Genomic DNA, 25660 nt, shown 5'->3' on the forward strand with positions numbered 1-25660 from the left:
TAATACTCAGTCTTCCGTATTTGTTTAGTGTAGGAAAGTTTAAATTATGTGTCTTTGAAATAACTCTTCAGAGGCCACTCAGGATTATTAAGAATAAATCAAACAACATAAGATCAAATGAAGATCTGTGACTTCGGCTTCCAGCAAAGTCAGCCTTTAAAGTCAAATCTGTATTCTGCATCTTCCAGTGAGGTGTACAGCTGGGCAGTTCAGAACATCCAAGAGGGACTGAGGAACAGGGCCTTATCAGAAATCTACTTTCATCTGTTTGGCACTTCAATCTGTGAGACTGTATATACAGAAAGCAGATTGGTGTTTAAGCTCCCTATGGACCACAAAATATTGCTTTCTGCTATCTTCAAGGACCTCAATAAGGAAAAACTGCCAGTCTTTCTTTAGAATGATTCCTTGGAAAATAGTGTTTGAAAAGTGTGGAAGGATGACATTTTAATTCAAGGAAACGCTTCACTTCCACTTACCTATCTAATCAGTTGACTGTGCTGACTTTAGCACTGCAGTGTGTGCCAAGGAGAAGGGAATATTTGGTTTCTCCTTGAAGCCATAGTCTTTATAGTCTTGTATCTGAGAATTTTCTTTTCTGAAGAAGCACTCCAGCATGAATGCTGTGGAAGTTGTGAAGCAAAGCAATTACATGTAGGTTGTGTGCTCATGTGAGGGATGTTCCTAGGGACTGCTGCATAAATTACAACAGTAATTAATTTCATTTAATACACAGTTTTGGCAGAGTTGGTCCAGGTTTTGGGCAACATCATGGAGGATATGAAAGGTGTTTTAGAATAACACCAGGTTTACTTCTTCTCTGGTATGAAAAACACAGGGTTGTGTGGGTTGTGGTTTTTTTTTTTTTTTTTTTTTAACCTGAGCTTTGAAGTATTTGTTTTATATTCACTTCTTAACAAACAGGTTGAGATGTATGCTTTTCCCAGGTTTATTTTAGCAAGTATGGTATGAGAAGGCATGGTCCTACCTAGATGTCCCAAGGTCCTGGTTGGCCCTCCAGTGGCCACTGCAACTTGCCTTTCTTCCTCTGAAATAAGGAGGAGGAAAGAATTCCTTCTGAACACAAGCCCAAATTCAAATCCGTGCCTCTCGTGTCCAGATTTGATTAATGTAATTCACATGCTGTGCTCTGGACTAAACCTTTTAAATCAGCCTCAAGTTGATGAAAAATTACTTTGATACCTGTGGAGCCTGAGGCTTTTCTGGATGCAATTCAAGATGCTGGGTTTTACCTTCAGGTCCATAAATGTCCCTGGAACTTTTTCAGTTAGCAAAAGGATTTTGTTTTTCTTATCCTCAATATGAAGAAGTAGAGCACGTGAGCTGAATCAAACTTTGTTTAATGGTGTGAAATGCTGTTAGCTCCTTTTTTTTTGTGAGGGTAATTCTTTGTGGGGAATTGGGGGAAAATAGTAGGGAGAGGAGGAATATGATATGCCATTTTGTGATGAATTATTGCTGTTTATTTCCTGGTTTGATGCATTCTCTTGACTTTTTTTTATGTTGTATCTTAAATGTACAGATGTGCTCCAAAGACCAGATTAGTGCTGGTCTCTACAGTTTTCACATCTCTTCTGCTGCAGCTCCATGCAGTGATTTGAAATAAAATGTCATATCTGCAAACTGGCACGCAAATAACGTTACTTTCAGTCTTTTTCCATTTCAAACTGAGGTGTCTGAAGAGCTCATGCAGGTTTAAAATTCTATATAATTTTATATAATTCTATTTGGGGTTATAAATTACAGCAGAGAAACTGTATCTATATTCACATTACAAGTCTAACCTGTCTCTGACTATAGGATTATGGGTGGGATAGAAAGGAAATCTTTGCAGAAACCTCAGCAGCAGTGGAAGATCTAGTTAGTATGTTTAAACTATTTGTGGCATTCTTATGCCCTAATCAGAGTTTTTCTATGGAAGTCAGTGGTTTTACTGCTCTAAATATGTTACCAGCTGCAAGTTAATTACTGCATATGAGGATTTGTCTCTTCTGAGATTTTTTTTTTTAACTGAGCTGTTGCCTTGTGGTGTATGAGTGGCAGTGTTGCTCTACAGGTGGATGGTCCTCTCTCCTCAAAAGCAGTTTGACCAGCAGGCATGTTCCTTGTTTAGTTGCTGATGCAGTCTTTCGTGTGGAAGAAAATCAGTGTGAATTTAGCAATTCTAGTAAAATCATTTGACAAAAGCTGGTTAGTTAATAACAGAGAGTTGTTGTCTTGAGCATTGTGTGGTTGATGAATGGACTTAGTAATAAGGTATTAGTTGACAGAAATGGACCATCTGCTTTTGTGTGCTGTTGAATGATGAGCACAGTGGGTATGGAGTGAGGGGAAAGGAGAAAAAAAATACTGGTGTTCCAACATGTCTTTCTCCCTCACTTTCTGCAAAAATAAAAATGAAAGAGTAGAGTGCATCTAAAAAATCCAAGTACAGATATCAAGTAAAATTATCTTAAAATGGCTATATAGACAATATTTGCATTTTCTGGATATTTTTCAACTTTTGTACTAAAAATGTACAGTGGCCTTATGGAAAGAAATTAACTGTATTTGTGTTGGTGGTGATATTTCTTTCCTATAAGTTTTCCTGTGCGTGTTGTCTTCTTATTTTTCAGAACACTTTCCCAACATGTGTGCACCTGTAGAGTTTGGAGACTATAGTGGCAATTTATGCCCTGCAATTTAAGGGAACCTTCAGCTAAGGTAAGTGTGTAATTTTTTTTATTGTTGTTGAATGTTTTTCTCTAAGACTCTGCTGCCAGTCTGAGCAATTCAATCACCAATTCTGACTGAGAACATGTTTTCCTTTTATAGACAGATAGTAATGCAGACACTTCATCACTCCTGTGTTCAGGTTTACTTATCTCCCCAGTATTAAGTGTGTTTAAGAAGCTTACTTGTCCAGTATTTTTCTTGCTGCCTTTGCAGGGTAAGTGACTCTCCATCCACTCTCTCAGCAGTACACTCTGAAGGATCCATCATGATTGTGCAACTGTGGGTTATGCCCCATTGTACTTGCAGAAAATTATGAAAATTTAATATAAAGACTATTTCATATAGTTTCTCTTGTCCCTCTCTAAAAAGCCTTCTTATTGAAGTGTTTTCTGTATCTCGTTGTTTTATTTGTTTCTCTTTGTTTGTTTTTTGGGTTTTTTTTCTTTGTTCTTAGTCATCAAATGACTTCTTATTATTCAAGTGTTTTTTGTATCTCATTGTTTTATTTGTTTTTTCTGTTTGTTTTTTGGTTGTTTTTCTTTGTTCTTAGTCATCAAATGTGATTATTTTTTTTCCTCCAAAAGGATACTGTGGGAAATGTGACCTTCATCTAAACCTTGCTTGCTGCTGTACATCTTTTAACAGGAGCACCTGCTGTTACTCTGGTCTTGCAGTGGATGCCAGATAGTTAAAAGGACAGTACCCTTTATAACTATGATTTTTGCAGTACTCATCTAATCTGTATTTAACTGGAATTTAATGTGTCCTGCAGGGGATGACAATACTTATCTCATATATTGTCATTAGCCTGGGATAGTAACCTTGAGGGAGGAGAAGCTTAATAAGACTTTATTTGCTTCTAACTCTTGCTATGAAAATGTTGGCCTTTCTTGTGGGTGTGATACCCACTGCTTAATGGAGCAGGCACGGGTGTAGTGGCTGGGGAGATCTCCAAAAGTACTTCAATCATACTGTCCCATGCCAAGAGGCTCAGTACAGAGAACAATACAAACCTGATGAGAAAACTGAGGCAAATCAGTGGCCCAATCCTCCTTAAAGCATACAAGTGCAGCAGAAACCAGAGGGAGAAAGAAGGTGCTCCTGTCCAGGCAGCTGATTTTCTCTTATGCTCCCTATCCCAAATCTTCCTCTTCCTTCCCCTCCCTAATCATAAACCTTCCTATTCCTCCACAAATTAATTTTGTATTCAGCAAACATAAATTGCTTGTATAAGGGTTCCTTCAGGAACACAAATGCACATTCCTGTTAACTTTGCAAAATATACCCAAACAAAGTGCTTCATGTATTCTGTGATTATTTTTTAAGAGAGATTTTGGGCAGGAGACCAAAACTAGTGAACACTTTTATTAATGCAGTATAGTAGCAGATGGTCAGAAACAGCCCATGGACTCAATGCCTCTTTTGAAGTCTAATATGATACTAAGTAGCAGAAGTAAAGATAACGAGGTGAGCAATTTGGTTTATGACAAGCAGGGGAAGAAATTTGCTTTCAATTAACCTACCAACATATGAGACCAAGGTTAAAATTTTCAGAAATATAGCAGCAATTTGGGTTTTAGTGCTGTTCAAAGTTGCATCATATTTTCCACCAAAAAAAAATAAGTATTGAAGTGAGTGCTTTTAGGCTGGATTTGTAGTTGAGGATCATGGGAAGAGTTGCAGTAAAAGCACAGGCCAGATGAGTTACTCTGGGTTTATAGGCTGATACATTACATAGTGTTGCTCCCATTGTCTTCAATGACTGGTAAAGTGAAGCTTTCAGATACTTTTCACATATATTAAATATTTACTTCTAGGAAAAGGTGGAATTTATTCTAATTATTCTGTTTCCAATTACTAAACCATATGCACATAACCTAAACTCCTTAAAAATGTAAGTACTTGAGTTACTGAGTGTCCTGGTGTGTGTGGAGGTACCCATGATGGTTTGATACTTGAATTTATGCTTTTATTAATACATTACTCTTATTAATGGATGTCTTATACACTTTATACCTAGAAATTTAATTTTTATCTTTGTGTAATGTGCACAGATGACACTTTTTACAAACTTATTTAGCAGAACAAGATTTTTATGTGTTTACCAATGTGTATTTTTTTATACTTATAAACATTTCCTGGTCCTAAAAGAGAATGGACAGTATGAGGTGTGGAACTGCCCCTGGAATTTAGGGCTGGAGCACTGTTCACCACTTGCCTTGGCTGGGAGCTGTCCCAATGTGGTTGTGTCAGGGAACCTGTGTGTGTTCCACCATTCACTCTACAGTGACATACCAGGCCTGAGGATGTGCATGACGCATTGATGTGGAGCTTATCTTCAGCCCTTTTCACCTCAAACTGTTGTGTTTTTCTCCTGAATTAAGTAAATAATAATAATAAAAGAATCTGGATATTCTGAGTAACACTAAATGGAGGTCTCCAATGTTGTGTACGTGTGTAAACTATAGCTCTTAACCTTTTAATATAAGTTTCACTTTGCTCAGCATATAATATTCTGTCATATAAAGAACTGGTGTACAAATCCTAGAGGATGAGATCTTGCTAAAATGACCAGTTGCTTAATATCTTGGAAGATAAAAGTCACAAAACCTAAATTTTACCCGCATGTTTAGGGCAGGGTATTTGAAGATTTCTTTTATTATACTGGTACTGTGTCACATGCTTGTTGTAAACCTCCAGAAGCACTGAAGAGTGACGCAGATTATCTTTTCAGTGCTTGCCTCTTGCTCCAAGGCCAATACTGTTACTGGTTACAGATTTTTTATGTCCTGGAGGCTATTACTTCCAGGCTTTAGTAACTCCACATCCATTTCCATATGAAATGCATTTCCTGCAGTCCCTTTGTAGGACTAATGAGTCCAATAAACTTGTTAAAGGGATCTAAAGACTTTTCATGCAGTTCAAATGAGTTCATGTGGAAAAAATTAGCAATCCTCATGCTTGTTAAGTTTACAGTCTATCTGCTAGATCAGAGGGAATCTACCTTTCAGTTATGTTTTGTCACTTGTCTACCTGAAAAAATGTTTGTAATAGCATGAATTCACATATGAGGGTATTATCAGCAGCATTTACAATGCTGAGGCTTGAAGTTGATCTTCTATCAGTCTCCACATTATTTTATGATAGTGCAACCCTTTTAATTTCCAAATCCCACTCTTGTGCCTTTTTTCCCCATAAGCTTTGTGCTCCTAGAGAACATAAAGGAAATTATATGTATAAGCAAGTCCCCTGTGAGTTGAGTTCTAATGCTATGATGGGATTAGATTAACTTTGCACAATTCTGATTCTCATTATGAGCCCTGTCAGAAAGCTGGATTCATATTGTGCCATTTTCTATCCTCATTACCACTTTTGTCACAAAAATGAAATTTTTCATCTGTCATACAGGCTGGAAAAGACAGAAGCTGGCAACAGTAGTGTGATAACCTTTCTAGTGCTGTGCAGTTTGACAGGCTGTGCCTTTCTGCTTTGCTCACTTTAATGGTTTCTCAACCTGTGAGAAGGAGAGAAGGGATGGATATCCATCTCAAGGTATAATATATGATTAATAGTGCTGTCTGTATTCAGAGGACTTCAACTTTCCAAACTGAGCTGTTTGCAAAAAGAATGGCAAATATTAGAAACATTGGTATTGCTCACTGGGCCCTGTTTTCATTTTCATGTTGAACTTATTCTAAAAATATTAAATAATCTAATTTATACCTGTGTTTCCACAAATTCTTGATGGCTTTGGTGTGCTAGTTTACGTGTCCCAAACAACAAAGTTCCTCCGTCAAACAGATATGACCAACTGCCAGTGTTTTATAATATTTGACCTAAAATTTACTACTTTTAATTTATTTTCATTAACATAGTTTAATGCCCTGCAAATTACCCTGCTATATAAAATTCCTGCCCTTCTTTACTGTTTATGTCAGTAGACCAGAGAAATATTGCTGTCTTTTCATTATTCCTCAAATGCTCTGTAATGAAAACTACAATAAAAGGGTTTTGGGTAGATATCCTTCATTTTTATGTCTCACATTTGTAATACCTCCTGACCTTCTCTATCTGGAAGAGAAAATAATTTATGGTTCTGTGTCTATATCTTCCCTGTGATGGTATCCTGATCAAACTACCTGCATGATGAGAGAGTGTGATAGCACTGCTCCTGTAAGGACTAGCAGAGAGATGCTAGGATGCTGCATGATGAAGTTAATAAATTTTTGCCTGAGTGAGAGCTGCTGAATTGTGGATGCCCAAAGGCCTCAGTTGTTAATACAAAAAGGCCTCATAAGTAAATATACAGTAGTGTTTTGTAAGAATAGGGCAGGAACCACAACCTGTGGTTGTGAGAGACAGTGTGTTTGGAGAAAGTTCTTGTGATACACCCTTGTAAATTATAGTCTGACCATTTCTTGCCCACGTTTTCCTTCTGAAATGTATTGACTGACCAAATGTCACAAAGGTGCTCATCCTATCTGCAGTACCTTGTAAGAATGAAATACATCGTACAGGGCGTTATGCAAAGGACATCAGGCTTTGTAAATTGTGGTATTTGTCAAACTGATTTGTGTAACTAAGCTTTCGTCAGCACAGTGGGTTCTTGGAAGTAAACACAGTTTTCTTGTATTTAAATGTAATAGGTGTGCCTACTTATTGAATAAATATGTCTAAGAGCATTTCTACAGCAAATGTGAAAATATGGAAAAAATCTTCATTGTGCTAAATTCTTTTCTTTAAGGGCCTTTACAGAAACACAGGGGTTATAAAATACGTCTGTCACAGCTCCTAAGTGTTACACAAGCGCGCCTTTACATGAAGACATCTGGAACATAAAGTTCAACTAAATCACTGAAGATTCCATCTCAAATGCAATCTATTTCAATGTGACCTTACATCAGAGAGCACTTGAACTTTGCCTGATGGCAGGCAAGGTCTGACTCCAGCTCTCTCTTATCCTTTCACAGAGCTGCATATCTTGCCTCAAAGTGTTGTTTGGGTTTTTTGTTTGTTTGTTTTGTTTTTTCCCTCTACTTTTGTTTTGGCATAATGGAATGCAGCTTCTTTTCCTGGCTGCCCTGAAGGCTTGCAACATCACTTGGTATGTCTTTGACCTTCCTCTTCCCACACAGGAAAATCTAGCTAATTCAGATTTCTTCAATAGTTTTCTTAATTCAGTAAATTGTATTACAGTAAATGCAGGTATATAATACCCACAACAAGAACAGAAGTTAATAGAGAAATTTCACCCCAGCATTAAACCAATTAACCTAATGTCATCTATGCTCAAAGGAAGCAAGCCAGACTAGTACTCTTGTAGTATATATTATTTACTCTTTACTGTGTCCTATTTAAATCAAGAAGTTGAGACAGAGGAATGTGTTTAAATAAAGGAATTATTCTGATATATTTCATTGTAATTTATAACATCTTCTGAAAGCCCTTATGCTTTATTTACTTTGGAGATGCTATGTATAAAACAGGCAGTAAAAGCTGAGTCTATGAAGTAATGAGGTTATACCAGGAATGACTTTGGGTCCATTTTACTTGTAGCTATTCTTGAACTATTAACCTTTTATTTTGTTTGATTGTTCAGTAAATGAAAAGGTCTTAAGGATCCTAATCTATCCTGCGGAGTAGCTAAAATGACAAATCAGTTTTAAATGTATGCTTAGAATTAGAGAATATATAGCAGGTTGTGGGGTGGGAAGGCAGAGAAAGGAATGGTTAGTAACAGCTTGTCCAAGTGCCTCAGGGTGCCTGTAGAAATTTATTTATTTTTACTATCTCTTTCCCTGCAACAAAATAAAAGCTAATTCAAGTGTACAGTCTTCATTTGCATCTGACATGCAATGTGTTGTATCTCAGACGTGTCAGGACTTGAAGACTATTTCCATTCATTTTTTTTTAGCTCCTTTGTCAGTCTGTAAAGTGCCCCTGGCATACTGGGAGGCACTGACAGCCTTGTTACCCTGATAATTTCCCTTTTGGAAGAGGCATATCTACTTGAAACAGTAACAGAAACACCATACCAAACAGAAGGGTAAAATCAAGCCAACAGAGCAAAAATTGTTTAAGTGGCAAAATAAGAGGGAGCTTTGTCTTTTGGGGAAGGCAAGTAGATAAATTTTAAAATTTTTTTAGAGCTTATAGGGAGGATGTGTATTACTAAGAACTTGTCTATTGATCCATTGGGAGAAAATCTTCAAGTACCTATTGTGTGTTACTGGACTACAATTTTTGGCCTTGTTTCTTCAGTTTCCTAAGACTGTTTCTCTCCTTTACCCTATGACAGATTTCATGATGGAGAGAACCCTTAGGTAAGAAAATAAGTGATCTTTGCAGCATGCTATTTTCTGGCAGGATGAGGTTAGAAAGTAGAGTATACAATTTCTTCTTTCTTTTCCTTGTCCAGTTCCTGTTTTGCTGTGAGATTGTTATGAGTGCGTGGTGCAGACTCAGTTTTCTGTAGCTTATAAAAAATATACAAAAAAAGCACAACCAAACAGAAATAAAATCTAATATCTAATCAGCTCTCTATAGTGTGTGACTGTAGCAATATCAGCAATGTGCTGCTAGTCAGGCATGTTCTTGTAGCCAGCTCCTACACTTCAGAATCATAATACCATGAAATTTCCTGCTTTTAAAGCCATGGATGAAAGTCTGGGGCTTGTTTTGAGAATGTTTAGGAGCTCAGTTTTATAATCAAATATGTTACTAGTAAGTGGACGTTCAGTAAATTGTATTACTGAATTAAAAATTAGTTTTAGAAACGAATAATGTTGGTAAATGTCTAGGCAGATGGAAAGGTGTTTTTAAGCTATTATATTTGACCCCAGAAATAATGTTATTGCAATAAGAAATAAAAATCACTGAACTCTTACATTATGCAGGGTTAAAATATGAACAGGTTTTGTTTATTTTTCTCCACTGATGAGTCATTATTTAAGTGTTATGATTTGTAAATTGAGTCATTATTTAAGTGTTATGATTTGTAAATTTTGTGTCTATATTAAACAGCTGCTAAGTGCCCACATTAATGTGTTTTTTTGGTTGGTTATTTTATTTTTTTTTTACTTGAGCAGATCTGTTGTCACTGCATTAAGAGATGGGCTTTGCCCGCTGTACTTAATTCTCAAAGCCAGTAACATTTTCTAATTCAAACTTCATGGAAAAAGTTAAAGCAGAGTCAAGCCTTCAGACTATATACCTTCAGACTTTCTAAGATTATCCTGCACACTCTTTCCCAGACATAAGGAGCACATGGTTTCTTGCAGTCAGGGAATGCATAATTCTCTTTGATTTGCCATATATTATAAACCAGTAAAATATATTCTAGTTTGTAAAAGATGCATTAGCTGTGCAAGGCTCAAGCTGGTGATGATAAAAGCCTCTACTGGAACATTCATTGTCACAATTTGTGAGAGTTGTTTTGGATGTTACTGCCTAAAGCTCTTCAGTGACTGATATGAGGTGGGTTCTATCTTGATTAACTGTTTGCCATCAGAGACTTTTGTTAGTAAACCAGGGTTTATCCATCTAAGTGTCTTTCTATATCTGCAGAATCATCTTTTTAACATTTTATTTTTTAGATTTTTTTTTGGTAGCATATTTTCTTTGTTTACAATTTCTAATGAAGGACAGAGTCAGAAAGATTTTTGTATTTCCCATCCATTTAACACATAAAGGATTTGTGCTGGTTTCAACATAGGGAAGTCACTGCTTTTGGGAGCAGGCTGCAGTTGTTCCTTTTGGTTTCACTCCACGTTCCCCAAGATGTGGGCCATTTGTTTTGAAATTGTATTGGAGCAATATCAGACAGTGTTTGGTTCTTTGATTTTTGTCTTTGAATATGGGCATGTGATCCTGTGTTAGCAGTGTGTAGAGGGGAAAACCAGCAGTGTGAAGGCAATGAACTGCATTGAAGCACCTTTTAAATGATGCCAAATCTTTTCATAATTCCAAATCTTTCTGAGTAAAGATGATCTTTGGTTGGTGTAACATGATAGTTTAGATACTGCTAGAGAGCAATTGATGAAATCCATCATGTGGAAAAAGAATTTCATAGTGTAATACCTCTGGTTGTCAGAGTATATGAGCCAAGAGGTAATAATCACAGCTAAGAAATAGCCCTCGTTCTTCAAGATGAATTTTTTTAATAGTAAAGAACAAATTGTTGCTTTGAACAGAGAAATGCAGTAGTTGGAAGAATTATCTGCTGCTTCCTGGTCAACAGACCATGCCAGTTTTGAATTAGATAGGTAGTGTTGGTTGGGACAGCTGGTGGTTTTTGTTTGTTTGTTTATTTTTAAAATTAGAATCCATTTTTCAAAGGTGGTATTAGGAGCCCCATAGTGTGTACAGAAACATACTGTGTATTACAGAAGATATGACTTCAGGTCAATTTTTTTTAAAAATAAGTAATTCATGTGGTTTAGATTGGAAGGGGTCTTAAAAATAGTCAAGTTTCAACCACCCTGCTGTGGGAAATGATCCCTTCCACTGGACCACATTGCTCAGACCCCCATCCAACCTGGCCTTAACATTTCCAGAGATGAGACTTTCACAATTTCTCTGGGCAATCAGTTCCAGTACCTCACCAGCCTCACAATACAGAATTTCTTCCTAAAATCTAATCCAAACCTACTCTCATTTTAAAGCCCTTATCCTACATATCCTGTAACTACATGTCCAAAAAAAAGGGGCAACTAAAATTGCTTCAAGTTACAAGAAGCTGGTGTGCATTTTGTTAATCTTTGTAAGAAAATGTCAAAATCCTTTTTCTGATATGTATTAGAAGTTTGGCCTTTATGAATAGTGGCCAAACCACAATATCTTTCATTGAGTTAGCGAAGAAGTTGGAAATTTTGGATCAATTAACATAAGTCATCATCAATCCTAGTTCTTTCTCAGAGACAAACCACAGCCTGGAATATCTGCTATTGTAAAATGTCAGTTTTAAATAAAAATATTCAATTATGCAAGGAAATAAACTAGTTTTTATGAATCTAGAACTATGAAACTAATTGTAATAACCCGTTTTTTTAAACTTTCTTGATATATGTCACTTGAGCACTTGGACAGCAGTTTGTATGCAAATGCAAGAAATTAACTTGAATTAAGAAAATACAATGCTGCTGTTTTATGGTGTGGGAGAAGGATTCCTTGTCAGGAATGGGTTGGTCATGAGGTAAGTGCAGGATGCTCCCTGCTGCTGTATGTTCTTACCATCAATATTCATCCACGTTGCAATTTCCATTTCAATTCCAAACCTCAGAATTGCTGTGCTTTTGTGTAATACACTGCTGGCACTAAATCATGCTACCTACTGATGTTTAGTGACCTGAATGAAATTGTTTCGATGTAATTGACTGACATCCTTTGTGTGTAGAAATAAGTCTGCTCAGCAAAGGCTAAATTATGTTTTTAAGCCATAAAAAAAAGGGCCTGTCTACTTTAGATTTTGAAAAACAGTGTAGGCCCATTGATTTCATCCAAAAGAGGTAAAATACATCAAAAAGTACACAATCTTAAAAGCTACTGCTCAAGAATTGCACTCTACTGTTTCTCTCTGTTTTCTTATTATAAACTATATTTTTTCCTCTTGTGATATGCTTCTCTGATCAACACTGTGCTGCTCTTGACTGGGCGTACAGCCTTAGTTCACTTTTGGAAATAGGTTAGGTGTGGTTGCCAAAAGGGAATGCAGCATACAGCAACAGGAACATGCAAAGTGGGTGGGTATGGGCTGTGTGGTGATGTGTTAAGAGTCCATTCTGCACCAAAGGCTTATTGTTTCCAGGTGCAACAGTACAGTATTTAAATCTTGTTTGGAAATGTTTGTTAGGGTAGATTTAAACATGCTCTGTGCTGCGTGTCTTCCTACTTTGCACCTGTACTCTCAGTGTTAGTGAAATGTGCTATAGTTATCACAAATTATTTTGCCCTTATGAAAAAAAAAAGAAAAAAAAGAAAAAAAAAAGAGTTCCCTGTGTTTTCTCAGCTTTAGGAGGGAGCATGTATGATCTGGCCTGAGGGAAAACCACCAGAATAAGGGGAGACATTAAAATTGTTCTATTATTTTTATTGACTTGGGAACTAGCTAATAGTTCTGTCTAAAATCTGCCCTTTAGTAATTTTGTGAGCTCCTGCAGAAAATCCCAAAGTCAGTCCCTACTTGCTTTGCATCCTTGGATTTCCATCATCTTTGAGGAACAGCTATAAACTCTTCTCAGACCTGACTGTCCATGTCTGGGCTCACTGCCCACATGGCTAAACATTAACTCTCCTGACCTGAATTCTTTGTCTTTGTTGTATGCCACTTAATTTTAGCAGGGAAACTTAAATGACTTTTACTGCTTGACACAGGTCAAAGACAAAATTAACTCCCTTTCCTGACAAGAGAAACATCAATCAGGGCTCTGGGTCTTTGGCTTACTGTGTCCTCTGCATGAAGTCGCAACCTGTGTGGTTTCCTTTGCCTCCACTTTCCTTGCACTCTCTGGGTTGTTTTTATGTAATCTTTCTCTGTAAGGTTTTGATTTGGGATATGTGGGGGATTTGAACAATGTCAGGTGTTAAAGCTGTGTTCCTAGTTGTAGGTTCAGATTTTTTCCTGTCTAGGGTGAGAAAATATAGCCTTTGAGGATGCCCTTCAGACTTTAAAAAAATCTTAACAAAGGAATGCTGTGAAAAATGATTATCAAAACCACCATGCACGTGTATTTAAAAAATGTATATGATGCATCATGATACCTCTTTATGGTTATAAACCTTTCCATGAAAACAATAATTTGTCCTGGGAATACCTTGAAATACCAATGGTAACTTCATTATTCCAACCCATATTATTTTAAAGAAATGTAAGCTGCTAAGTGTGTGTGGTGCTGGGAAGTACAGCTGGCAAAAATGTGGTAATCATCTGACGGAGGTGTGTTAAAACAAGCATTTTGAAGAAAGGTAAACCTTTATGTTGCGTGAGTCTTGGCTGAGGGAAGTGACACATATTTCATGCCCTGAAGGCTGTCTCCAAAGGGAGAAATTTGGCAGGAGCTCAAAGGCCCTGAGGAGCCTTTTGGGCTTCAGCTTTATAACTTCTGTTCACTAAACAATGAATCTGCTGGAAAATGCTGCCCATTTTGGACCTGATGACTGCAGTGTTCCGTGGAGATAGCACACCTAATCAGTGAGTTGAGAGAAAGGATAAGTCTGTAGCCTTGTAGGTGATGTGGAGCCTGTGGCACAGGGACGACATTCATGGAGCAGAGAGGGAAGGAGACACAGCCTCACATTCTGCACCATAAATCTTCCACTTCTCCTTTGTATTTCTTTCCACTGTCTTGGTAATGTCTGGTTTGATTGAAGAAGCCCTCCTCTCTGTAGCCAGACACATAAGGGATTTCCATATGCTAAAAGAAATGCAGAAGAGCCACTGGATCTGCTCCTCAGAGCTCTGCAATAAAGTGAGACATAGTACCTGCTGCAAAGAAAATGGTCAGTGCTCTGGTTTATTGATGCATAGACACAGTGGCTAAAATGTAGACATGCAGTATTTTAAAGGAAGCTGAGGATCTGAAAGATACTTTGTTAGATACTAATAAGCTTACAATATAAGTCAATCTATTTTCTAAATATTTCTTTTAATCCTCAGTACCGTTGTTCTTCTAAACTGTGTTCTTCTACAGATTTTTTGGTTTTTCCAGGTTTTGACAGTTACTAGATTCTTGGAAAGTTATCTTAATTGCTTTTTCATGCCATTTGTACCCATTTAAATTGTCCCCTTAACTTTGCACATGTAACTTGCATCACAGTATATTTCTTACAATGTAAGTAGAAGATCTGGTTTTTTTTTTCCTGTCAGGTTTTTGCTTATGATTTTGCACAAGTGTGCAAAAATCTAAACACAACCCCATCATTCAGTCAGAAAATAATCTCCTGGTAAGGTCATACGTGAGGCTATGGTTAGCTGTAATGAATCTGACTTAGAACAATGTTTCTTCTTTTCCTCCCTCCCTAAAAATAGGAGCTGTGCCTGAGTTTTCAACTAACTAAAGCTCTGCAGACTATGAAAACCAAGGATGCTGGGTCAGTAGGCTTCTCTTTAAACATCTCATTATACTTTAACCTCAACTAAATATTGAGGGAGTTTTTTGGTTTGTGGGTTTGTGACTGTACAGTACCTCACTGTCTATATACTCCTATCTGCCCCCTCTTAAATGGGACTGGAAGTCTACATTTTTACTGTTTTATCCAGGTACCTATTTGTGTCTCGAAGGTGTGTCTTATATTTGTATCTCTGCTGTGACCTTTTCAGGAGACAATTTTTTGTCTTCTTTGCATACATATAGTTTACATTCTTCAGGCCTATTTATAATTTTTGTTTTCTAAAGCATTTCTGCTGCTGTGCAATTACAGGCACTTTTTCTTTTTCTCCATTTAGAGACTGTGCAAAAGAAAAAGGTATAAATTTCCCTCATTCCATCTTTCCCTGCCAGCTCCTACATACATTGTTTTGTGCTGTGGTTTTCCTAGACTTATTAGTGTTTATTGATTTAACCCTATCATTCCTGTACCTCTTGCTTTGATTGCTTTACTGTTATTTCACTGATTAAAGCTAAAAGTACCACCCTTGTACTGCTGAGTGAAATAAGATTGTCTTCACAATTTCATGTTCTTATCAACTGCAAGCACACACATCAATAAGAAATTTGCATGTCCCAGGGAAAGCAGAACATGTTCCTTTTTTGCTGAATATAGGTTTCTAGAAAAATTTAGCTTGACAATGTGTTATTTATTACTCAGATGTAACCTTCATTTCTGTGAGCGTGCACAGGTCCAGTGGCCCCTTCTATACAGGTGTCGACAACTACATTTGGTGTGCACGACACCATAAAGCTCAAATTGCTCTCACCTTTTTTTTCCCCCTTATTTTTAAGTTCCTTCTCTTTCTGCCTATCCTTCAAAGCAAAAGGATTATTCTACTCTGGTAGGTCTTTAGCTGTCTTTTTTGTGATTTGTGTCACCTAGACAGAGCAGTGGATAAACATCCTAAAATATGGTCAGTTAGGACATGACAAAGTCCAGCTTGCCATAGCTAAATGCCTAACAGAATAAGTAGTTCAAAGGCATTTTTTTCCTAGGTCCCAGTTATGTTTTTGGTCTCTTGTACATCAAACCAAGTTATAAACATGATAGATTTTGTATGTTTTTCATGTACGTCCAGCTTGCGGGTGGAGACTTGAAAAGAAACTGGTTCACTTTCCTGCTGAGAGCTGCCTACAGGTGCCAGAGAGACATGTCAAATGTACAGCTTTCCCTTATTAGAAACCTGTTGAATTTTTTCGTATTTTGGACCTTTTGCATGTCTAGTACAAAAACAGAGTCATAGAGACCCACTTTTGCAGTTAGTTTCTAGCCCAATATCTACAAAAATGCAAATACTTGCTTTTATCCATTAGTTGTTCTGTTACCTTGGCTCATCAGATTCCAAATATAAGGTATTGGCAAGAAATGCACTGCAGAATTTGCTTTTTCTGACCTATTTCAGTTAGCTCTTTAACTTGGACACTAATGAAAAATATATAGAACAATTACTCTCCTAAGAAAAAATGTCTTGGAATTGAGCTTACATATAGAGGGTATAACAGAACAGTGGAGAACCTAAAAATACATTCTTAGAGTAAGCATTAAAGAGAAGTGAATAATTTTTTGGAATGATCCTGAGGAAAAAATTTTTATAAAAATGAGCTAAATCAAACAAAGTCCCTTTATTCCTCTTTGTAAATGGTTTTGTATGGTAACAAGATCCTTTCCTTGTTCAAGATGATCTCATTCTTCTCAAATGGAAGTGAATGAGAGGACAGAGAAAAAAACCTGATTATTGGCCAAAAGATTTCCAAAATGCCAGACAAATGAGGATCGCTTCAAGGTGATAATGAATGAAAATACTTTTCTGTCTCCTAACATTATGCAGCTTAATCTATACCTGCATTCAGTGAAAAAAAAGTCCTCATAAAATGAAATACTGTGTGGTAAGAATCGTATAAAAATGTAATTTATAGGAAATAATAACCTTCTAAGTTATTACTTAACTTCTTTTCTTCCCCAAAAGCTGGGATTAAAAAGTAGGTCAACAAGCCCATTTAAATAGCTTATTCCACTGTGTGGTTTAAATTAGTCCCAGTGACAAGTGTATGAAGTGCTGTGCATTTTATTTTTATGGCATATTGGTTAAATTTAGAATTGTTCAAAGTGGCTGTTATATACAAGCCTCTAGGCAAATCCTCAGATCTTTCAGGCAATAGGCTTTGTTCTTGCTTTTAAACACATAAAATGTGTTGTCATTGTGTTTGTAAACCAGGTGTTTTATCTGAGCGTGCAATTAGTGTAATGAGCATTAATGTTAGTCCAGTGGTAGAGCCTCTTGTACTGAGGAGCTACAATTTCAGCTCAAAGGGTAAGGCATTTATATTCTCTGAACACGTGATTCCTGTTCCTAGTTTTGTTCACAAGTCCTTCCAGAAGAGTGATTTTAATCTAGAGACAAGCTGAAACCGTTAAGTCTCACTGAACAGAACTGCCCTTGTAATGTTATTTAGTATTGATAGGTCAGGCAGCTTCCATCAGACAGATGGCCCGAGATGAAAGAGTGATTGTAGGCAAGGAAATGGCTTTTGCAGGAGCTCTGTTCTTGTTTCAAAAAGCCATTCTTTGGCTTGCAATCTCCCTCTCTGCTGCTTGAGAGCTGCCAGAAACAATTCTGGCCTTGAATTTCAGACGTACCTAGTGCCAAGGTGAGGAGAGAGGTTTCCAGCCCAGCTAGAGATTTTTCTCTCCCTCCTGCCTTTTTTGCTTTGCAGCATAGGGCTCTCATCTGCACCCAGACTGGGAAGATACCAGCAAAGATGAGTGAATAATGAGGAAATCCACTCACTAGTGTTTTGACAATTGCTAAATAGAGTTTTGCTTAGATCATGTTTGTACTTATTTTATCATCTATGGAGCTTTTTCTGAAAAGCTGTGGGAGTGAAGTGTTTGCTCAAAAGAATACTTGCAGGGAACTATTTCTGGGCTGTATTCATGATTAATTTAATCAAAACCCAGTTTTTTTTCTCACTGTAAGAGTAGCTGATTAATGATTACGTCATAACTGAGCAAACAGAAACAGGGAATAAATCAGTGTTAAATTTGAGCTTGTCCTTTTTCAGAGCTCTACATAATTCAGCTGCAGCAGCATGTCTTCAGAAGCTTTTTTTTTATCCTGCTCTCCCAGTAATGATACCCTTGTCAGTCTCCTCCTGCCCTGCTCTTGTATGCCATTCTATTCTATGTAGGTTCTCATTCTGCTTTCATTGTGAAGTGTATGAGCACCTAGCAAGTTTACGGTACGTGAGGTGACTAGCATCTGTCATATTTGTCTCATCCCTTCCCTGTGTGAAGCACTAGAGACTTAGTAGGAGTGCTTTGTTTTGGTAAGATTGTTATCTGCATAGAGGAAGCAAGATAGACAAAAAAAGAGTGATTTGCATTTGGAGTGAGAATTGATGCCGTTTTTAATAGTCCTTTGCCCCTGTAGGAATTTGTTTTGTAGCCTTGACTGGCTGCTGGCAAAGCCTTGTGTTTTAAGCCTGTAATAGCTGATAGTTCATTTTTGTACTTGCACGCTCCAACAAAAATTTTGTCAAGTTTCTGTCCTCACTTTGCTCCTGATCATCCCATAATTGTCTCCTAATTGCAATGAACAACTGAAGATACTGAGAAACCATGGTACAAAAAAGCTGCCAATGCAATGTGGTGGTTTCCTACCCTTGCTGCTTTGTTTTTTTCCTTTTATAATTTTGCAGTTGTTGGACAGACTTTTTGTTTGTGCTCTGAAAGCTGACACACTGACCAAGATAAGGAAATAATAAGGAAAATTACTACATATTTTCTAAGTAATTTATCAAATGCTGTTAACTATTTCATGCTGAGCAGTGTCCAGTCAAGGCAATATACTTCAGCCACGGTAAACTTTGCTTGGCAATGACTTAAGTCATTGGTAAGCTTTAGCTAATAGTCCACCTCCGTTTGGGAAAGTACTTAAAGCACATGTTTATGTTCCCTTGACTGCAGTGAATTGAAGAAAATTATTAAGCACACTTCCAATCAGGATGGATTTCCTGTATTGGACCTGTATTGCAGACATATCTTAATAGGAACTGTCACATAATGCTTCTCTTTTCTCCTTATATGAACAGTGAGAGGACTTAGGTACAGCACAGTAGGGTTCTATCATGTCACAACTAGTTACTAACATAAAAAGTAATTTGAACATATACTTCGTGGAGTGAATTGGTCTGACAAATCCTCACAAATTTCTGTAAGAAACTCAAAAGTAGTACCTCTCTAAGGTCTATTCATAAGTTATGATGCCATATTCAAATTCAAAGAACCCTTCTAGAGGCAGTTAAGTTTGGAGAGCTTGAGAGGCTTAAGAGCAGAAGGAATAAGCCTTTATTTGAAACAGTATCTATTCTTATTAAATTTGATGAATCTGAAGGACATTTCAGAAATACCTCCTGTTTAGCATTGCAAGAGGAACTCTAAAGATGCTCTGAGAAGTTACTGCTACAAAAATATTGACAAATCACTCTGTCTCAGCACTAATAGACTACTTATTCATGAGCTGAAGATGAATACCTTGTTTTCCTGTGCAAGGAAGCAGCAAACAGACAGGTAAGAAGGCCCAGAAATAATAGATTCCACATGGCAAGAAGGCTGACAAAAAACTCATACCTTCCCAGCACAGCAATGACCACTGAAATTATGAGACTCCGTCAGGAAGTTGAGTCAAAATTTTAACATATTGTAAGTGAAAATTCAAAAGTGATTATACCTTGTAGCAGTGGTAAACCGTGTATAAAGTAAATTTGCTTAAAACATAGCCCTATAGAGAGGTTGTAGTTCTAACTGAGAGTTTGGACAAATAATGAGACTTGATTGGAGTGTAATAAGCTTATTACAGGATGGCTGTCTCTCCCATAAATTCAGATACTCATTTGTTTATCTGATGTCATAGCACTGATGTATCACCAGGTACCACTCAGATGTACCACAGATATTTGCTATTTAAAATCTATTAGACTTTCTATAATAAATGTAAACAAGTTCCACAGGTTAGTGAGATATAATTTCCTATCTCTGAAAGTTTGTTTACCTAAGATGCACCCTAAAACGTGTTTCAATTTGAAGAATTAAAAACTTTGGGGCTGATATTCTGAGAGGTTGTGAGACATCTCATTTGTGACTAAAGGTTTCCTTGGGAAAAAAGGTCTAAACCAGGTGGCTTATTTTTCAGAAGCTAGTTGGACTTTGTAGAAGTACCACAACAATCCTATTTAATCACTGTTTAGCTGATAATTTTGCTTTCTTTTAATTGTGTAATTTTCTGAGTTGTTCAACCAAATTCCATGATGATCCCATCTGAGGGTTTTTCTTGAGAGACCGTCATTAATACTTGTTCATCTGTGTGTTGTTTCTCTAGGCACTTTTTGGTAATCTGGACACAATTTCTTGATGCTCATTTATGTGAACATAATTCTGGTCCTAAGAGCTCATCTAGAAAGTCAAATTAAGTAATGCTCAGAGTAAATCCTTAGGAAAGTATTTCTCTGTGAACAGACTGAGAGAGCAAGGCTCAGGTAATCAAAGTTTACCTGGAATGGTGTTACCATACATGATCCATATAGCTTTGAAATATTTAATCTCTAAGTTGATCTACTGCTGTTCATTTTGCCTCTGTTGTGTCAAAGCTTGCTCTTTGTCTCCCACAGTAAAAGGCAACAAATACACTCATGCTTTAATAAATGATGAAGTTTTTTGTTTTGCCATCATTGTTAGTCTTTCAACAGAAGCGAGGCAAGCTGGGCCAGCCAAACAACTGTTTATTGCTATTTCTACTGCACTGACATGGCTCTGGGTAAAACACACTTTGGTTTTGTTTCAGCTGCTCTTGACATATGCTCCCTATCTTAATCTGCAGCCCTGGAAAGAACCCAAATCTCATGGAGCTTGATTCTGGGGTAAAGGTTGCTAACAGGATAATGAGCTAACTTCTCTGATTTTTTTTTTTTTTCTTTTTAATTCACTCCTGTTACTCTGTTTTGATAGTGGGTAGATACAGCAAAATTTAAGATTTTTGGAAGCGTAGTGCAACCCTTTACCCCCAGCAAAACAATATAAACATTTTGAAATGATCTGCTTTGTTCAGTAGCAGCCCATGATGGGTTTTGTTGTGGTGATACCTGAATTTTCGTAATTGAATTACTCTAATAATCACTTAGCAAAAGATGTGATGACAGAAGTGAAAAGGATTTCATAGATCATCAAATCCATGCTGCTGTGCTAAGCATATTGGCATATCAACCTATTTATAAATGCACCAGCTCCACCAAAATTGGTTCAGATGTCTTCTCCTCTTACCTGCATGAGCAGACCATTCTGGATATGCATTTGTCTTATGGAGGGTCCACTCTGTGTTTATTTATAGTCTGGTTATATGCATTGACTCTTCAGTCTGCACTGCCTTTCAGCAGCTGTTTTCTCCCTCCAGTGTTCTTAACCCAGTGCATTCATATGCAGCTCTCCAAAGACTGCTGACATTTTTCTCTTTTTTTTTTTTTCTGGATTTTGTGCTTTTTATGTAAAGTAACATTCATTCCTCTCATCATCTTAGCCCTCCTCTGACTTGTAGTAGTCCTAATGCAGGATAAAACATGTAACTGAAATTTGTAAGCTTAACTCTAAAAGAGGTCTCACAGAGGTAATACATAGTGTTTTGACTTCTACCACGTGTGGTGCCATAGCATTGCACTTTTCTTTTTTCTGTCTATATTTATGGTTCATTTTCCTTGAAATCTGTGTTACCAGACATTGGCAGACACACTGGCTGTACCTTAACTGAAAGGCTATAATCAGGTATCTGGGGTTTAAGAATCAGAGGGGTTAGGAGCAGGTGCATATTCCACTTTTGTTGAGCATCTCATTCCTTTCTTCTTTCGAGAGTTTTTCAGCTTCCCCCTCAGAGCAGCAGCAGCACTAATGTGCCACCTTCTCCTCATTGTTCAGTGCCAGGAGGGTAACGAGGCCTGACTTGGAAATGCTGTGTGAGTGGCAAGCAGCTGAGCAGTCTGACTCAGGGTATCGCTGCACTACAGCACTGCAAATCTGGCAAACCTAATTACGCTCACAGGGATAATGACAACTCCATATGGGATGGAAAATTGTTTGCATGTAGGTTTTGCTTCTTAACTCTTCTGGTCTTCCTGTAGTTAGTAGGCAGGCAGCAGCCTCCAAAGCTAACAGCAATGCTACTGCTGGTCCAGCTGGCACAGAAGATTTAACTTCACAGGCGCCAGCTGGCTATCTCCTTGCCTCTTTTCACCTAAGAGACTGAAATATGTCATCCTTGAGATATGACCAGACTCCTGGAACTCACAGGTCTTTCTGGGAAAGAAACAGCATTATTAGTACCCTGTATAAGCTTTCCTTCAGGAATCTATAAATATTAAATATGGATATATGTATTTATATGCTTTATCTATCTATGTTCATGCACAGATGTTAAAATTCATACCAAGGAAACTTCAAGCTTAGAAATAGATATACAGAAAAAGAACCAGGAAATGAAGAAACAAGTTCTCTGTTTTCATTTTGATATGACTGCCTTACTTGCACTACCCTGCGTATGTGGAAGCCTTAATTATCATCTGGATTATTTAAATATGCAGACAATATTATTCTGTACTCAGAGTCATTGATACTGGGAGGATCACAGTATTTTCATTTCCTGTGGTTTTAGGATCTAATTTATTACTCTTCAAAATGGCACTAGTGTTTTTCATAGTTATTTTCCTTTCCCTAGTAAATACAAATATATGGAGAAAGATAAAAATGGCTTTTTTAATATCATTGTTTTATAAGTAGCCCTGCTAGGCTTTGAAAGTCATATCTGGAACAATGAATTGAATGGGACATTACATTTACTGATGCTGCTGTTTGGCTGAATTGCAATTTTGCAGAGGCAGCAATGTATCAGACTGAGCCATGAATCTTTCCCAAGAGAATGTAGCATTTGGAGATTACTGAAAGTGATAAAAACACAGAGAATTCCATCTCTTTGGGTGTGGTGCTAGCGCAATATTTGTAATATCTCATTAAGATACAGATGCTTCTTTTAATGTAAATTGCTAGAGCCAATCCCGACAAACTGCTTTTTAATAGCATGAAAATTAAAGGGGCTTATTTTGCATCTCCCCTTTTGGCTGCTCAAAACTTAAGAAATGCTCAAATGAAACAATTTTAAAATTACCCGAGCTTGCAGAAATGAAATTAAAAGCATGACATAAAAGCGCTTTAAAAAGTTCTAATTGTGGATTCTTGTCTTGTGTCTCATGGAGAGCAGATGTGGCAGAAAACTGTAGCAATAGTCTGAGATGTCTACAATGCAGAAGTTTATTAAAAGCAGCAAAGGAAAACCTTTACCTCACATAAGTAACAGATGCTGTTTATCTACTGAATGCCTACTCATGGTGGCACTGAGTGACTTAGTTTATATTGGCTAAACCAAGAAGACCTGTATTCAAACAAACCTGTAAATAAGGATAAATATTTATTTAGTGCAACTTTCTTCCAGGGTAACAAATGAGTATTGTGGAAATGAAAGCGCTGGATTGCACTTATTTATTGAAAATTAACATAAATGAAGGTAGGATTTAGAGTAATTAAAATGGAAGGGCTACAGATATTAGGTTATTGTAGTCGAACTAGTGAACTGCAACCTTTCTGCTCCATCAGTTTTGTTAGAGCAATGTCTACAGTGTTGCCTAATGGCTATAACTAGCTAACTACTCAGGACCCTTGGTCAAAGGAGGGGCTCTCAAAAAGCATCTCCAAGGTTATCAGAGGCTGCTTCTGCCAAGGATGCTCATTACACATTGCTCAGTGCTCTCACCTGTTCTGAACATTTGTTATTTGCTCTGTCATTTGGGGTCTGGAATCCATGGTTTGGAGTTCTTGGGAATTATACAGCATCCCTTTTTGTGCATGGCATCCAAACATGAGGCATCTTTCTTAGCATCAAAGATCTAGTGTTATGAATAATATATGTTTAGGAGGCTGAAAATCAAGCAAAATAGATCACGTGTAATTCCAAGAAAATATCTCAAAGGCCATAGTATAAGACTGTTTTATAAGATGAATTTGCAAACTCTTGTCTACTTTGTCCAACCTATAAAGATAAGCTGAAGTAAATAAATTGTGAAATGGCCTACTTGAGGTCTTTGCATATTTTGCAAGTTTTAAATGCTTTCACTGGAGGCAATGCTTAAAGTTGCTTAGCACCCAAATTATTTGCAGTAGTTTTTCAGCTACAGTATCCTTCAAAGGCATCTGCAGAGATATATCCAGGAATGCATCCAACCATTCCAAGAGCTTTGATGCTAAGCAAGATGTCTCATGTTTGGATGCCATCCATAAGAAAGGATGTTGTGCAATTCTTTAATTCTAAGAATTCCAAACTGTGGGTTGCATTGTGAAAGTCCTCTTTAAACCTTTTAAGTGAAATATGTTGTTGGAGGTATCTTCCCTGAGGATTACTGGCAAACACCTTGTGTTTATGGGGGTACCGTACAATTTAGACAGCACAGACAGGATGTCTCTTTCATTCTAATTTGTCTCTGTACATGGTTTATAACATCCCCCCAAATTACTTCTTGATGTGCAATTCTTCATGCTTGTTCTACTCTCAGAAGTGAGTCTTTTTCAAAGGATTTCAAAGAAGACCATTTTAGCTCCCAGTGTGCCGGGCGTGAAAAAGGATTGTTTTGACACACTTTTATGCTCTGGTTGCTCCAGAAGCATTTAAATCTGAAAACTGCAATTGTGATGGGTAAGTCTCAGCCTCTCAGATAAGGTGTTACAAGCACTCAAAAAAAAACATTAAAAGGACATGAAGGTTATAAAGTTAAGCACCTGCCAAAAAACAAATTAGGCAATGATAGAATGAATTGATAGTAAATCCTTAGTTCAGTTCTGCTCTGTGTATAGGTTATAACAATTTTGAGGGGATAAGGTACTATTTTTTTCATGAACTGTCTTTTTCTTTCCTGTAATGTCTTTCCTTACTGCATCAGTGTTATCATATTTGTCTTTCCAGATACAGTTTTCTCACTCAGTCATTCCTTGCTTTATCCTTCCAGACTTCTCATTACCACCCCATCCCTAACATTTCCTTGCCTCGCATTCTTGCTTTACCTTCACTCCCAAATGTCTGTCTTTTTTTTTCACTCTGTTGTTTTATACCTTTTTCCTGCAGTTGGCCAAGAGAAATGAATCTCTAAGGAGCAACAACGACAAAATCCACATCATAATTTATGTGTAATTTTCTTAAGGTGCAGAGAACTGATTTCTGTATGAAAATACGTTTGGAAGTAAACTTTTGGAGGAGGAGCTAAGGGGAACCCTTCCAGACTGTTGGTCAGCTGTCTCCCATACGTTTGTCTTGCAGCTCCTTTTCTGATGCCATGTGTTTTGGGATTTCCATTGGGGGTTTTGCTTCTTTATTTCAATTAATGCTGTGCTGAGTTTTTTAAGACTGTTAGTAGGTGAAGTTAAGATGTTAGAAAGGTCTTTTGGAGGATGCTATATAAAAAAAATCTGAGACAAAAAACATAGTTGGTATTCCTCACATATTTGTATTTCACATGTGAGCATGCCAATTTTGTGTGCAACTCTTCTGTGAAACTAAATGTTCCTTTCACTCTTACTTGCCTCATGTGTTCTCCATCTTTCCCCTCTATCTTTTTAATAAACTGACATTTTCTGTGGTCTCTTAAATTAGTTTATGCCTCTGGGAAAGATTATTGTGTTTATGTGGCATCAACTG

General features: G+C 37.2%; 1 long non-coding RNA gene across 3 annotated transcripts in view; it reads left to right on the forward strand.

Annotated features, from left to right (window-relative positions):
- LOC120502713 overlaps positions 1 to 25660 on the forward strand; it is a 55092-nt gene that overhangs the window by 22428 nt on the left and 7004 nt on the right. For all 3 annotated transcript variants that reach the window (XR_005627579.1, XR_005627580.1, XR_005627581.1), the window contains exon 2: positions 2637 to 2724. This is a non-coding gene — a long non-coding RNA (uncharacterized LOC120502713). The remainder of the gene's footprint in view (positions 1 to 2636; positions 2725 to 25660) is intronic.

Source organism: Passer montanus, unplaced genomic scaffold (assembly GCF_014805655.1).
Source record: "Passer montanus isolate IOZ18808 unplaced genomic scaffold, ASM1480565v1 scaffold10, whole genome shotgun sequence".
Classification (NCBI taxonomy): domain Eukaryota; kingdom Metazoa; phylum Chordata; class Aves; order Passeriformes; family Passeridae; genus Passer; species Passer montanus.